Raw genomic sequence first — 17,423 nt, forward strand, 5'->3', positions numbered from 1 at the left:
GTAAAGCCTGCTGATTGATGGTTCTTTATAGTATATAAGAATCCGAGATTATCTGATTATCTAACTTTAGATGGCAGCCAGCTCTACATCACATGGGAGGTTAAATATCAGAGTACTGTATACTGACTGCAAATCAGCTGCAACAATACTGTATATGTCAGAGTGCTATTGCTTTTTCTATACACATTACACCACAACCCACAGGTATCACAAAATGTCTGTTAATTACCCCAGAAAGCATTTCTATATTCTTATTTCTCATTATATTATCTCTTATTTATTACTGTACCATCTTCTGCATGCATTAGAATCATATTAAGTCTTTCTTTCATGCAATATAGGATTTAGAGTGCTTGGCAGATTTCCCGTTTGTGGAAAGAAAGCATCAACCATATTAGACTTTAAAATTTAAACCATTTCCTATGTTTTAAGAACTGGATATATTTCAGCAATGACTGACACTATTAGCTACTTATTTTACATAAGTATTACCGTAACTTGAAACAAATTTTTTAATTAAAACATGCTTATTTTTGTCATAATGCTATGGAAATTGCAGCTGTAAAATTTTGCTTATCACCAAATTAAATTTGTTTTTTATTTATTTTATTTTGTCTGTGTGTATTCTTAACCATTTACTGCCTTTAGCTGAAAATGAGGGCGCCAACTGGTTTAAAGGATGTGGTGTTCTAGCATCTCTTCTATGAATCACCACAGATAAGAAAATCAATGGTAATGTTTAACAGGAGTCCCATATCAAAGGCCAGATTTCCTCCCTATAACATCCCATACCAGCTATGCTGTTATTCTTCAAAGTTTATAAAACAGAGCAGAGATGTGTAATTGCGTCCCTAGTGCAAAGTATTGATTCTAAATCAGGATTATAGTACATTAACTGAAAATATCCTCCACACAACTAAGAGGGATTTGTCTTTTAATGTTGCTAGCCTGCTGAGTATACATTGCACCAGCAGAGAGAGAGAGAGAGAGAGAGAGAGAGAGAGAGAGAGAGAGAGAGGCTGGAACATCTTTATTATCTCACCCTATGTAAAATTCTATAAGAATCAGGTGAAACAGATCTCTATGAGCACAAAGGCACTCAGTACTGTGATCAGCCTGTACATATTACAATATTCATGAATGTACAATATGCACAGAACTCATATGATGTATATACTGTAATTGTCTCATATACTGCCCACACCTACCTACTCCATGTGATACACCTATTTCCACCCCAGAATCCATCGCCTTACTAGTATATGGTATTCAGCACCCTTTAAAATGTTGATTTCAGTGCCACTGACCTTAATTCTAAAATTCTACTAGATCATTTTATTTTTTATTATCACTATTGTTAGTCAACACTAAAACAGCATTGCGCTAGAAATGTACATTGTATATGGTAAAATACAGGAGAATTACCTGGTCAAGAACAAATCGGCAATGGAGATCTTCAGATTTTTGCTGTCATACTACAAGCAGGGCTGCCTTTTTAATCTGGATCTGGGTGGTGAGGAGCTGTCCCTTGTGTGACAGATATCTGCAGCTCAATCTGCTGCACTGTGTGAGCCCAGCTCACTACTGCTGCCCTTTGCTGCTTGGATGTGCTGTGTGCTTCTTGCTGTACTCTCTGGCTTCTCTCTCTCTCTCTCTCTCTCTCTGTCTCCCTCACTCCCCTCCCCTTTTGTCTATTACTGCCTGGGCCTTGGTTGTTGCTTTTGCCACAGTACCTTGGCTACAGTCTCCTTCCAGCCTCTGTACGCGATCAGGGATGCACTGGCTCCAGCCCCTGCTTCTGCTCCTGTTTCTCTAATGGCGACTGCACAATCAAAGAAGCCTTTTAAGTGCCACCTACTGAATGCTGATGTGAAAAGGATTTTTTTTTTTTTTTTAGAAAGACTTGGTATTTCTTCTGGGTAACAGGTTTAGAAAAAATATAGCTTTACTGTGATGAAAAATGTGAAGATCTTAAAAGTACATAATGTGCAGTGTGATACAGATTGCCGAGAAAGTACAGATATAGTGCACAGCAATGGGTTTTACAACATGTTGTAGATTTTGTCCTAAAAAGTGTGCTTTTTTTATTATTTTCCAATAAAAATAGTATTAGTTATATAACCTATGCCATGCAGTCTGCATTCGGAAAGACTACAGAACTATGAGCCTGATTCAGATCTGACTGCTAATTAGAGAATTTGCAAATTGAGCGATTATCGAAAGACTGCGGATCGAATACCATTCACATTCAAGGTGAACGCAGTGTGGCCGGACTTTGACTGACAGGAAGATGGTGTTTGGGGGCGGAGACCTGCCAGGTTTGTCTGGCAAACTGCAGACGTGCCCATGCGTTTTCGAGGAGTGTCTGTGGCATCAGAGATGACCACTTCCAGTCTATCTCAGTCGTAGATTAGTGGAAGCCTCAGGCTGGTCGATTTTTGGGGAATTACACACAGATTTGCGATAGAATAGCGATCCATTAGAAGTTCTCTCACCACTTCATCAAGGGACTAGGAGGAGGGATGAGGAGTACGCGGTGGCTTACTCCTCGCAGCCCACTGTTAATTCTCACAGCAGCGGTCAGGTCTGAATCAGGCCCTATATGTGTGTGTGTGTGTGTGTATATATATATATATATATATACAGTCCACAATGACCGGCACTCCCTAGACGTCCATCCAATAATATCTGACCCGGTGCCTTCCTATTAGGAGCAAGTCCTTTGGATACTGGTTTGTAGGCAAGAAGGTGGCACTCCAGGATTTGGAAAAGTGAAAAAGCAATTTATTTGCTGTACAAGTCCTCCGACATGTTTCGGGCACAATTCGCCCGTCCTCAGGGATCAAAGTACAAACATTTTGTGACCGTATAAATACAGAAAAAAAGCCCACCCCCAACAATCATTAGTGAATAAATTGTACTCACCTGTGTTCCCCGGAGTCTGGCTTCCCGCCTGGCCTCTCACGCTTCCTAATGCCGAGGGAGACGCTGGGTTCAGCGCTTCCGCACTGTCTGCGCTTTGCCCTGACGTCATCCCGCTTCCTGGCCGTCTGCGTGTCAGATGCCGGCAGCCAAGCCTCGCTCTGGTTCCCACAGGTTACTATGGAAAAAATATACAACAAAACACAACATTATAAATACTGTGCAAAAGTGCTTAAAACCCGCTGATGCGGTACATAGTACCCATCAACTCAATAAGACAGTATATTCTACTGAGTAGTGCATAAATCAATAAATAAATACAACAAACCAATACATATAAATAATGCTGTGCCATTGTGAAGTGAATCAAAAATACATAATGAAAAATTAAAAACATGCATAAAGAACCATATAATATGTAATGTTAATGAATTAACACTTAATATACTTTTAAATCTATAGATTTTAACCTTTTAATCATTGGCTGGTGCTGATAATATATTTCATGGGTAGGTATCCATTGTGTTTTATAAGAGATGGTAAGCCTACAAAAAATGATGCAATCCCATTTGCTCGTTTAAGCCTTTGGGTGAGATGGTATCAAGATGGAAAATCCATCTTGCTTCTGCCTGCAGAAGCATCCTACTTCTATTACCACCCCTTTTGGGGATGGGGATGTGGTCAATAATTTTGGACCGAATGCTGGCTATGCTGTGTCCTTTGGTGACACAGTGTCTAGCCACTGGCTGATCACTGTCTCCTGAAATCAATGCGTGACGGATGGCCGAACGATGGTTGGCCATCCGTTCTTTAAACTGGCATTCTGTCTTGCCCACGTAGAAGAGTCCACATGGACAAGACAGAACATATACCACATATCGAGTGCTGCATGTTACTGGGTATTTAATTTTTATTTTACGCCCTGTGTGAGGGTGAGCGATGGTATTACCCACCAGCATGGAGCTGCAGGTGGTACATCCGACACACCTGTAGCACCCAGCTGGTCTGCTTAAAAAATGTTGCGGAGCAGCTTTCTTGTTCAATTCTGTACAAAGACCTGTAAGGTCTTTGTCTGTGGAGATGATAGGCCATAGCTTTTTGACCTGTTTAGTCACCTCCTGACTGCCATTTGCATATTGAGTAACCCAAGGAATTTTATCTGTAACATTTTTGTTTTTATCAGTGGGTTTAAGGACCTCTTCCCTACTGGTGGACATAACCTTGTTGCGGATTTTATACAGGTCACTCTGTTTATAGCCCCGTTGTTCAAATTTAGTTTGCATATTGATTAAATCGATGTTTGCTTTTTCCTCGCTGCTGGTGATCCTCCTCACCCTCAACATCTGCGAGTAGTAGTCCTTAAACCCACTGATAAAAACAAAAATGTTACAGATAAAATTCCTTGGGTTACTCAATATGCAAATGGCAGTCAGGAGGTGACTAAACAGGTCAAAAAGCTATGGCCTATCATCTCCACAGACAAAGACCTTACAGGCCTAAAAAATAAAAGGATTATGCCAGCATATAAGAGGGGGCGAAATTTGGCGGACATTATTGTTAAAACAGATATCACAGAATTGAACAAGAAAGCTGCTCCGCAACATTTTTTAAGCAGACCAGCTGGGTGCTACAGGTGTGTCGGATGTACCACCTGCAGCTCCATGCTGGTGGGTAATACCATCGCTCACCCTAACACAGGGCGTAAAATAAAAATTAAATACCCAGTAACATGCAGCACTCGATATGTGGTATATGTTCTGTCTTGTCCATGTGGACTCTTCTACGTGGGCAAGACAGAATGCCAGTTTAAAGAACGGATGGCCAACCATCGTTCGGCCATCCGTCACGCATTGATTTCAGGAGACAGTGATCAGCCAGTGGCTAGACACTGTGTCACCAAAGGACACAGCATAGCCAGCATTCGGTCCAAAATTATTGACCACATCCCCATCCCCAAAAGGGGTGGTAATAGAAGTAGGATGCTTCTGCAGGCAGAAGCAAGATGGATTTTCCATCTTGATACCATCTCACCCAAAGGCTTAAACGAGCAAATGGGATTGCATCATTTTTTGTAGGCTTACCATCTCTTATAAAACACAATGGATACCTACCCATGAAATATATTATCAGCACCAGCCAATGATTAAAAGGTTAAAATCTATAGATTTAAAAGTATATTAAGTGTTAATTCATTAACATTACATATTATATGGTTCTTTATGCATGTTTTTAATTTTTCATTATGTATTTTTGATTCACTTCACAATGGCACAGCATTATTTATATGTATTGGTTTGTTGTATTTATTTATTGATTTATGCACTACTCAGTAGAATATACTGTCTTATTGAGTTGATGGGTACTATGTACCGCATCAGCGGGTTTTAAGCACTTTTGCACAGTATTTATAATGTTGTGTTTTGTTGTATATTTTTTCCATAGTAACCTGTGGGAACCAGAGCGAGGCTTGGCTGCCGGCATCTGACACGCAGACGGCCAGGAAGCGGGATGACGTCAGGGCAAAGCGCAGACAGTGCGGAAGCGCTGAACCCAGCGTCTCCCTCGGCATTAGGAAGCGTGAGAGGCCAGGCGGGAAGCCAGACTCCGGGGAACACAGGTGAGTACAATTTATTCACTAATGATTGTTGGGGGTGGGCTTTTTTTCTGTATTTATACGGTCACAAAATGTTTGTACTTTGATCCCTGAGGACGGGCGAATTGTGCCCGAAACATGTCGGAGGACTTGTACAGCAAATAAATTGCTTTTTCACTTTTCCAAATCCTGGAGTGCCACCTTCTTGCCTACAAACCAGTATATATATATATATATATATATATATATATATATATATATATATATAAAATCTAATTTCTAACTATCTGTGTAAGTGTTCATTTAATACAGGCAAACTGTGTAATTGTTTTCAGCACTGGACAGCTCTATGTGTACCTTGTGGTGCTCTAAAATAAAGATGATTAGTAGCAGTAATAGTACAGGTAATAGTAATATTTGTTCTGCACAGATGGTGTAATGGTTAGCATTACTGCCTCACAGCACTGAGGTCCTGGGTTTGATCCCCACCATGGTCCTAACTGTGCGGAGTTTGTATATTCTCCCCGTGGTTGTGTAGGTTGATCGGTGCATTCACAAGACATGGTAATATGAAATAGAAACCCAATTGATCCTTCTCTGGGGAGATTTGGGGTTAAAAAGCCCATAGACTTGTATAGGCAACAGATGGATTGTTTATCAGGCACAAGCTTTGGAAAGTTATACTTTCTGGAGCTTGCAGCCAAAAGGCACATCATAGACCCATAGAGTTGTATGTATGTCTAATATCTGCTGCAAACGTTTTTAATATACAGTATTACATACTGTATCCATACTGTATGTAGTGTTACTAAATTCAGAAAACTGCACTTTTCTCAAGTATTTCAGCATTTTACACATGAAAAAGGTCGTGAAAGCAGTACAGATGTTAAACTTTTGGTTCTGCGCTTAGGCCGCCACAGGAGTTGGTAAAGAAGGAAAATCCCAAATCCTTCAGAAATAACAACACAGAAGAAAGAGGCTTAACAGCTATATGGAAGTATATTTAAGTATAATTTTTCTTTGGTCTATTTATCACCTCCTTTTACCACCTGTATATTTCATCACATACCCACACACACTGGGTCCATCTGGCACCGTTTGGAGCTGTTAAGCCTCTTTCTTCTACATGAAAAAGGTCGACATACAAGACTTGGACAAAAGGTCGACATTGGAAACATTGCTGTGGGAATTTTTTTTTTTTAATTGTGCCTGTCGACATGGCTTGCTACACTCGCCATGCTTCATATGCGGTGCCACGCTGCACTCAGCACACTATTATATTCTCCCTCTGGGCGGGATGTACTAAGCTAAAAATAAGTAAAACACCCGTTTTCGGGGGTTTTACAGCATTTCCTAATGTATGACTGTCTGGCCGCCGCATCACTGCATAGCAGGGTATCGCCACCTCTGGGTGGCCCCCCTCTCCCTCTACCTCTGGCTTACCTAGCTGCAGGAATTCCTTTCGGCTGCAGGGGGGAGGAGGAGGCGCCACGGACAGCCACGCTGAGCTGTCCCGGCATGAGGGGAGGAGGAGGCGCCAGGGAGGTGATGGAGACCCCCCCCCCCACACCACATTAAAGGTATCGCGGGGGGCCTCTGTCACTGCACTGCGATTCCAGCCACATATGTTAGTACATATGCGCTGGCATTGCGGCAGCCAGGCGGCGAGGGGTGGTGATGTATATTAATACATTCCGCCCTCTATGCCCACTGGGATGGTAAAGTATGACCAAGTCAAATTTTTTTTTTTTAAATTCTGAAAATCTCATGTGGACCTTTTTCCATGTCAACCTTTTGTATGTCGACCTTTTGTATGTCAACCTTTTTCATGTGTCCACCTTTTGCCTGTCGACAATTTGTGGTTGACTTATTGACTGCCGACCGTTTGCTTGTCGACCCCATCCCTTTCCTACATAGGTGGATTACTATATTTAAGAGACACGTATGACTCCCACACTTATTGCACTAATAATAATAATAATAATAATAATAATGAATCTTAGGTATACTACATAGGTTACAATGTAAAAGATAAACAATAGATGGATATAAACAAAATGAAAACTGACTACCCTCTGCTTATATAAGTGTTGCACATCCTGTACATGAACGTTACAGGTGAGGCAGCCATCTTAGGTGCATTAAATAGGTTTTAGTGAGCAGTGTGAACAATTTGCTTTAGTAAAACATACAGTAGGTAGTACAAAACAGTTAAAGAGGGGGAGGAAAAAACACACAGGACACAGCAACTTGCGTAGAAAGGGACAATGCAGGGATTATAGAAGCAGAGAGAATGGACCGCAATAGAAATATATGGAAAGCAGCTGGTAGTGGTACATAGAATAATACAACAGATGCTGTACTATTTTGCCCTTCTAGACTGCCCATATACTGTACACATACAAACACTTACTGTAGATACTAAGGTTCAATTTTGTTGGGAGCCAATTAACCCAACAGCATAATTTCGGGTTGTGGATGAAAACCGCAGAGGAAACCCAAGCAAGCATGGGGAGAATATACAAACTCCTTACAGTTAGAGCCATGATGGGAACATGGAAACCTCAGATTAATAACATATGAAAATTAGTGAGGACAGATTACTATTAGTACAACACAATAATAATAGAATTACTAGGTGAAGTTGCAGGAGGGTGGAGTATTAGAGTGTAAAGCGCAGTACGGATGGTGTACTGGTTAGCGTTACTGCCTCACAGAACCGATGTCATGGGTTCGATCCCCAACATGGCCCTAACTGTACAGAGTTTGTATATTCTCCCCGTACCTTCTTCTGGGTACTCCAGCTTCCTCCCACAATCCAAAAATATACTGGTAGGCTAACAAATTAATCCTAGAATGTCTGTATGTGCCGTCTTAATACATTGATAGGGAAGTAAGTTACTCCTGACTATTAAATAGCTTTAGTTTGATCCAGGAGGTACTGTAAATGGATTAGACAATAAATAATGAATTGCCAATGGATGATTTTTAACAGTCAAGTCCTATGTTTAGGTTGTCTCCATAAAACATTAGGGTACAGGGGGTGAAAATTGCCACAGACAGACCCAATTCAGACCGCTTGGTGTAATTGTGCAAATCTCTGAATCTCTAAACTAAATGGTACTCACACAAATTTTAGCTGAGATCAAAAATCCTGTAGTGCTCCTTTGTTAAAAGAAGTATCCGGCAAAGGTACCAGAAGTGGTATGGTATGCAGGTTCCGATCACCCCACTGATTCCAGCAGTGTTACAGGCAGCATTGGTGTTCCAGCTCCAGACAGGAATAGCAGAAAAAGCATATTCTTTTTTATACAGGACCTACTCTGTTGCTCCTGAGAGTTAGCTGCAGAATGATGGGGAATGTATGCTAGGGTCCAGGAGTCTAGGCAAGAATCTCCATTCTTCTATTCCATTCATGGTGCCATCTCAGAGAAGTTTTTCAACTACTGTAGATTTAGTGAAGGAACGTCCCTGCTATACAGTAGCTTCAGTGGTCTGCAACCAAAAATATGCTTAAACTGCCATTCACATACTGTAGGATAAGTTTATTTACAAATACATACTCTAGATCCCATCACCAAAGATAATAAGGCATATTCTACAGTATGTACACTGCAGCTGCGAACCAGATTTATTTAATGAGCGTGCTGTAATGAGAAAGGCCTTAAATAGAAATAATTAGATGATTGAAAGTTAACTGGAGATAGTTTGGATGAATTATAATGAACTACCTTGTGTAGAAGTAGTCTTTATAGATGATGTGTTCAGCAGGAACACTTTCTTCCTTGTCACTGGGCTGGCCTGCTGCAGCACATCTAACACCACTTCTATTTGTCTCTACAGTTTCTAAAGTCATTTCACAGGAAATTCAGCCAACATGTGCATCCAGTGTAGCCTGTATGCGCCATGGCATGGAGCTTACTAAGGTGGTCTGGAACTGTGCAGAAGAAATACAGCACCAGTCTTCTGAAGCCTGCTTGATAATGGAGGATAATGCTGTCTTGGGCATCATTATAGAATTTCTCAGAAATGGTCAGCTGAGTTGATTCCCGATTACTTAGAAGGCTGTGACATAGTAAAAACATCAGTTTCATTGATAACATCAGGGGTTGGCATCCTCTGAAACTTGTGCTAGAAGTGCATAGGGGAAGGGGCCCAAGACTGCACACCCTGAACATGTGAGGTGCTACCTGCTGAGACTAATGTGATACCATGGGGTGGTTCTGCTGGGCTGGCTTGGGGGTCCTGTGCCCTGGACTTGTCCCAGTGTTAAGGACTTGTCCGATAGAGGTCACCTGGGCGCGGTGGACAAGCCCTTAATAATGGCCATCATTATGCTAGGAACCTCTGAAATGCAATACAGCAATATTATTAATAGGTTTAGCAATTATATTTAGTGTGCACCTTTAATCTCCTCCTCCTGCTTGTGCTAGAAGTGGCATGCTCAACAAGTTTTAGTGCCACTCTGAAGTTTTAAGTAGTCCCCTTCCTAGAATGATCTGCAAGCCAATACCTGTCATTTTTTGAACCCAGCCTGTAACATGGCAGGTAGGAGCTGATTGGCTGACTGTTTATCACTCTCCATTTTATCACTTTTGAAGCTTGATACATCTGGCCCATAGTCCTAAACAGGAATCAGTCTGGACATATATTGGCTGCTGAAGGAGTTTGCCTACTGCAAATACTTCCCCCAACTATCATGTGCCTCTAATACTGCTTCCCAAACCCAGTTGACATGTCCATCTATTCTACTGTTACTTCTTCAATGTGACATCATGTGTCCCCATTATTACTGCCTCCAGTGATCAGTGATGTGTTACTACTACTACTCCCCCAGTTATCTTGCCCCTACTGAGACATCCACCCAGCTACCAGCTGTGACCATGCTGAATTTTGACTACCATCATCCTCAGTTGTAATGTCCTGTTCCTTATATTAATACTACCTCCCATCTTTAAGCCTGTGTCCCTACAACTACCTTAAGCTACTATAAAATTGTTAAAAATATATTATGGGGGCATATTTAGGAAGAAAAACAGATGTGCAATTCTCAGATTTTGTGGAGGTTTAGAATATGCTCTGTAACAGTGAATAAGATATTGTATTGATGTAAAACTTCAAACCTGCATGGCTGGACAACTAGCATGTCATTTGACAAGGAGCCTGAATTTTGCAGAATGGTGTCATCTCTTCAAAAGTCACAAATTGCTTGCGGTCTCCAAGAAGGGCAGGCAAATCTCCTGGAGTCAGAGTCACAGCCCCTTTGCACCTCCCTGCAGCCGTCTTTGAAAGTGGGAGGTCCACGGAGGCCAATCATGCGATTCCCACTCCCAAATATGGCAGCCAGTAATTACTGTATGGTTGAAATTAGTCACAAATCTGTTCATCTGAAAGTACTGTACAAGCCTATTCTGCCTCTTCTCTTGTTTCCATAGATGCACCTGTCATGATTAGCATTTGTATGCAATGTGCCAAAGACTAGTTAAAAAAAGGTATCACTTTCCCATACACAGGACTACGAATCGCATGGAGCTGTACAATCACACCTCATCAGAAATATGATACTGGCTGACAAGCTGCCACCCATAAACACCTACTACATCTCCATTCTCACAAAATATGGCACATACTTACAGTACTTGGAACTCTGGTCATAATGGGTGGAGTTTGTTTTGTGAGTCAGCCCATCACTTCCCGCATCTCCGCAGTAACGAGTAGATGTGTCCGAGAACGCAAGGGGAGAGAAATTAATTATCTCCCCTTCGGAAATAAAAGTCAGTCTAAACTGAGTTCTATTTCCATATTAGTCCGCCAAAGAGGGGGTAGCAGGCAACTGCCCATCTGTGTTTTCAGGGGAACCACCCGCGTTTTCATGGGGATGCCAAAAAATGGATGGCGTTCCCCTGCTCCGGCCCCTGTCTGCCCCCCTCCCCTACCCGTGCGAATGTCTCAGCGGCCATGCACATGCGTATAACCACTCATATGCATGTACAGAGCCGCACCATTGGTCTCCGGCATGAATACGCTGGGGACCAAATGATGTTGAATCACCCACTTTGTGTACATGAAACATTTAATGATTTGTTGTCCTTCATTAACATAGAGAGACAAATGTTGGCTTTGTTAAAAAGTTTGTGCTATTTGGTTTTTCACCCATACAACTTTCTGTATGTAAAACTGCAATAAAACTTTTATTTTCTTTTAGTGATCACCATTAGCATAACAGAAACTGCAGAGGAGGTCGTTGGACAAATCACTGGAAAATTAATTAGGCTAATTGGATGTGGGATTGGATCAGTGATAAAATTCCTGCCAACTATTTGGTAATTTGTTTGTTCTTGAATAGCTATTCATTTTAGATGTTCAGTTTAAAGAATAATAACTTTCTTCATAAACAGCAGACTTTAAGATTAGTGCTTTAATATGAGTTAACGCATTTTTGAGAAATAATTTTTTTTATTATTTAAAGGTCAGTCCTTTAATGCCACAGTGTTTGCAATACTAGTCTAGAACATTTATTTTAATACGGCATAAAACTATTTTTGGCTACATATAGTATTCTGAAAAGTGACGCAATATTTAGTGGATTCCAGAGGTGATGCATTACTGATCATATGCACTAAAAATGCTGAGACTGCATACTGTATATTTGATTTAATTGTATTTATTTGTAGTTATAGGGTGACATTTATTAGCCTGCAAGCTACAGCCTGTGTGTGACTTCGGGGATATTCCAGATCCTGAAGGATTCGTGTCTCGATGCACAAAGTAGCGATGTTCAGCACTTGACCCATTCTGCACATGCAATAATGGATCCTACTACACAGGACACAGTATGGCATCAGACTGTCACTGATAGACAGTCTGATGCCGTTTGGGGGTGGCCACAACCGTGTCACCTCCATTTAGACCAGATCCTGCCTCTTACAAGTATGGTGTGGCAGTGAGGACTAGGATACTGGGAAGAGAGAGCTCTGGTAATAGGTAAGTATACTTACTGAACCCTTATTGGGGTTCCCTCTATCAGGATGCCGGCGTCGGTATTCTGACCACTGGCATCCACACTGCCAGTCATCTGTATGCATTCCAAAAGAAAGCAAACTGCCATGTATCTATGCTTGCTAGCAATTATATCCTTTTAAAGAGCCCTCCAGGATGGTTACTGATGACTATGTGAATAACCTGTCTACTATGCACAGCCTGCCAGCAGCAAACTACACTGTGTGCCTCACTCAGATGGCTGCATGGATGGTTTCTCCATTGGCAGGTTGCACCATGTATTGATATGTTCATGTGTGGCGGGCATTCCTGGCCTTGGTCCTCGGGGCGCAATGGCAGTGGGCCACAGTGCAGGGCTTTTAGGGGTCAAGGGTGCAGGTGGAGGAGAGAGAGGACTACTTTGCCCATTCTCTCTACCTGCTGCCTTATGTCCTTATCTTCAGGTCTCCTTACCTGCTCACTTCCTGCTTTCAGGACTTACCTGCACCTCATGTCACCTGTCTGTCTCCTCCTCCCTCTAGACTGTAAACTCCTTGGAGCAGGGCCCTCTTCCCTCCTGTTCTCACAGCACTCTTCTTCTAATTCAATGACAGCTCTCTTACTCACCTACCAACTATACCTGCATTTCTTCTCACTCACCTCCCTATATCTCAGCTGTATTGTGTACTAAGAATTGTACCGTTAATTGTGCTCTGTTTTTGTTCTTCTGTTGCTGTTATGTCTAGTTATGTCTTGTTCTGTGTACCCTGTACTGTTCTACTGGCTACCTACGATCTGTGCTGCTAGCCAAATATGTACCCCGTGTCACCCCCATAGTGCCCTATATCTGTACTGTTTTATTTGTCTACCTACAGTATCTGGCTGGTGCAATCACCATGTGGCGCCACTGAATGGCTTGCTGGATGTATGTTCCCCTTGTCCGTGTCCCTCATTAGAATGCGTCTAGTGCATATCTGTATGTGTGATGTATATCTGTACTGCCATTGTTGCACCTTCTGATAACCCTTTGTTATCATTCAGTATGTAAATTATTTTTAATGTCTGTAAAGCGCCTTGAGTCCTGTTGGAGAAAGTGCGCTATATAAATAAAACTTACTTTCTTACTTACATACACATTTTTTTTCCATATTACAACTTGTTTGTAGGTCTTGTTTTGTACTACGTTGCTGAACTATTTCTCACCTCATTCTTTACACTGAAGTGCTTAATGTCCAAATGAAAGCTCTGTCCCATTTCCATTGCACTTATCTGTGTTAGTTCAAGTGGAAGCATTTCTTCATGTGCAATAAATCTCCAGCTGAACTGGCTGCATTATTGTCACAGTACAGTACTGTATCTTTTCATATGACTCTTTCTGGAGCTGCAACTCCAATTATCATTGCCTGTTTCATATTGAAAGTTTTATGTTGTCCATCAATGTTATTTCTCAGAGTTGCTACCATTGTCATTACAGATTTAGAGGGGTATTCAATCTTCGGGTCACGGCAGACGAGCTTGTTCGCCTGCCGTGACCCAGTCCCGTTCTCGGTCAGCTCGACCGAGAACATGCAGGCGGGATTCAATGTCCCGCCTGCAGCGGGACGAGAAGGGGGCGTGGCCGCGAATTGCGGCCGGGAAGAGGCGAGCTGCAGCCGGCAGCTCGTCACTTCCCGGCTGTTCTCGGCAGAACAAGCCCGACAGCTAGAGATGTCGGGCTCATTCTGCCAGGAAACCCTGTTCAATGCTGTCGGGGAAGACAGCATTGAATAGGGCCCGTCGAGCATCTCCCCCATGGGAGATGCTCGACGGCGATTGAATATCCCCCTTAAAGGCTGTAATATATACTGTATAACCTATTGTGTTGAACTTGTCATATTTTATACATTTAGATCTATTTTACACATTTTCCATTAGTGTTATTTTGTTTCTTCCATTGATGTCTCCTGTGTTCAGCATATCCCCACTCCTTGTGTTGCGATTGTACTGGTTTATACAGTACCTTTGAAAAGATTATGCAAAACATATACTTTAAATATCATAAATGAAATCCTGAAAGTCCCAATATATACTCTTATTGAAGCATAGTCATATGGGAGGTATGTAGCTACTTGTAGTCCCAAAGTGGGTACAATATTAAGAGAGAGTGGCAAAATCGTTGAAGCAAACGAAACATTAGTTATCTGATGCTACTTGGTGGGTGATTGATGAGACTGGGGTTGAGCCCCTCTGCTTAATACTGAATAGTACTGGCCATTAATTGTTAGTCTAATGCACTTCTCACCATCAGCACAACAGCATTGGATCACCAGGTGGGTTGATTCTGGGTGCGCATTCTGAATTAACACCACCACTGCCCTGCTGGCACAGGTGACACATGCAACAAAAAAGGGGATGCCTGACTGAAAGGGGTTTCCTTGTGGGGACTCTGTTTCTGTACTATGCTGCAGCACCCGGTTTCTATCACTGCAGGAGAGCCAGCACTTCGGTGTCACCCCTTATATACTGTATATAAGGGGGTGTTTTATTTGATGGATAGGCCCCATATTTACTAATGGCTTATAGAAATGGAGATGTTCACCATAGAAACCAATCACATACTAGCTATTATCTTGTATTATCTTGTATATGGTGCTAGATAAATGATAAGTAGAATCTGATTGTTTACTTTTCTATACCTTATAAATGTTTGACTCGTTTCTTTTCTAAAGTGATTAATGATTGAAATGTCAATTTACTTTAAAGTTAGACGGTTTTGATTCACATGGAGAATAAACATTAAAAGATTATCGTCAATGTCTGTAGTATAATATGTAGTATAATATATACTGCACTACCATTAAAAAGTTTGGGGTCATTTAGAAATGTAATTATTTTTGAAAGAAAAGCACAATTTTTTTCAATGAAGATAAGCGGACCTGAGGAGCTACAAGTGTGTTGACACTTGCACCTCCTACCTGAGAATGAGGGAATCCCCAATGATGTCAGTCAATGGGGCTTTCCTAAGCCTATCAGTAACAGGCACCAGGAGAGCTCCACACCTGAGGATGTGGACGGCTCCATAGACGCCCATGTTATAAATTAACATGTGAGTCTATGGGCGGTTTTCACCATAGATGCCTATGTTAAAGTTTTAACATGGGCATCTATGGGGTGGAAACAGACAATTCAGGCAGACAGCAAAGTCAGTTGGGGTCAACCACTAACTTGACCTCAATTAACTTTGTGGTCAGTCTGAATTGCCGGTTCCAGTTCACTGTCCCTTTACTAGTATATACTTGTTACAAATTAGAGTTTTTCAATTCCTAGTTACCTCATGACCCACCTGTTTACTTCTTTATGGCCTATTTATTTATATTTAAAGATTCTTAAATACAAAAGTTTTTATTAAAATGAAATACAGGTTTATGGCTATGTACAGCTAGTTAGGAAGGATAACTTATGAAACTTGTGGTGAGATCTTGCCCTCAAGCTATCCAATCAGCAGAAACCACATTAGCAGAGAATAAGTGTTTGCAGAATTGCAGTGTCACATAGGGAAAGCTACAGCACATATCTGTCTCCAGGCATCCCTGAGGAATGTTCCTCCGCATTTGGAAATGTCAAGTTTCTGGCACTGCTACGTATTAATTAATTCCCATTTACTGAATATATTTGCAGTTTTGGTGTATTTTGCTTCACTGAACCATGATGTCAGATGGCATGTTATACAGCTCATAAAGTGCTCAGAGCTGTCCATTGCGTTAGTGGGGGTCTTTACTGGTATCATTAGCATATTTACTTTAGTATGACTTTACGTGATATATGTTTTTTTTTTGTTTTTTTAAATAAACTTTAAGAAGATAGATTTAATAGACAGTAAAGGAAGAATGTAAAAAATGTGCAATTTAATGACCCATAACCATACACATGTATATCTATTGTGTAATAGAGGGACAGGTAGGGGCCAGATACCAGGAAGCAGCCTGTGCCAATCACAACACCCTACTTCCAGCCTGTGCGTTCTATCTTACTTCCGGCCTGTGCGTTCCACCTACTTCCCATTATTGAGATCAGGTAATAGCATCTGTACAGGGTGAGAAGCCTGTGGTGTCCTCAGTCCTGTTATTATACAGGGGGAGCAGCCTGTGGTCTGTTATTATACTGGGGGAGCAGCCTGTGGTGTCCTGATAGCTGTTATTATACAGAGGGAGCAGCCTCTGATGTCTTCTTCTTATTATTATTATTATTATTATTAATAATATTATTATTATTATTCAAGGGGAGCAGCCTGTGGTGTCCTGTTATTGTTATACAGGGGGAGCAGCATGTGGTGTCCTGCTGTTATTATTATTATACAGGGGGAGCAGGGGGGGGGGGGGTTTGGATCTCCAGGAATTGATGATGATCAAGATCGAGATCAAGCTGAGTTATACAGTATTATATTAAAAATGAAAGTAAGCAGCAGAGATGCTCAATCCAACCAGATCTGATTCAGGCCCATATTTTTTAAACCACAAAGAATTTTTTTGCCATCATACCAACTTTTTTGTTTTGGCAAATTCATTTTAATTTACCTAAACAAATAAAAGTTTGCTTTTATGTTTTTTCCAGTGCAAATAATTTTGTTTTGTTTGCATCATATAGAGAAATTGGGAAACAGTTATTACTTCTTTCTATCACTGGACCAACTAAATTCGGCATCGCCTACACTAGACAGTAGTCACCCTCTACCTACTACCTATAAGAACAACTAAATAAAGTTACCCTGGCCACCTATAATACAGAAAACATTAGTTACTGCCATATAATAAAGAGATATATACAGAGTGCCCACCATATAATATCATCAATGACTGCCATATAATACAGAGAACATTACGGTAACTACCATATAATATAGGGAGCATCACAGATACTGTCATATAACACAGAGTGCATCAATAACTGCTTT

General features: G+C 41.3%; 1 protein-coding gene across 2 annotated transcripts in view; it reads right to left on the minus strand.

Annotated features, from left to right (window-relative positions):
• The window catches only part of DIRAS2 (DIRAS family GTPase 2), a 34,104-nt gene extending 32,241 nt beyond the window's left edge, over positions 1-1,863 (minus strand). Inside the window, exon 1 of one of the 2 annotated variants that reach the window (XM_083187641.1) lies at positions 1,734-1,863. The gene's annotated coding sequence lies outside the window, so the exon portion shown is untranslated. Of the gene's footprint in view, positions 1-1,425; positions 1,675-1,733 lie in introns of those variants that run through there. The other variant, XM_083187631.1, reaches the window with a different exon arrangement.
• Between the last annotated feature and the right edge of the window lie 15,560 nt (positions 1,864-17,423).

Source organism: Crinia signifera, chromosome 1 (genome assembly GCF_055691185.1).
Source record: "Crinia signifera chromosome 1, ASM5569118v1, whole genome shotgun sequence".
Taxonomy (NCBI): Eukaryota; Metazoa; Chordata; class Amphibia; order Anura; family Myobatrachidae; genus Crinia; species Crinia signifera.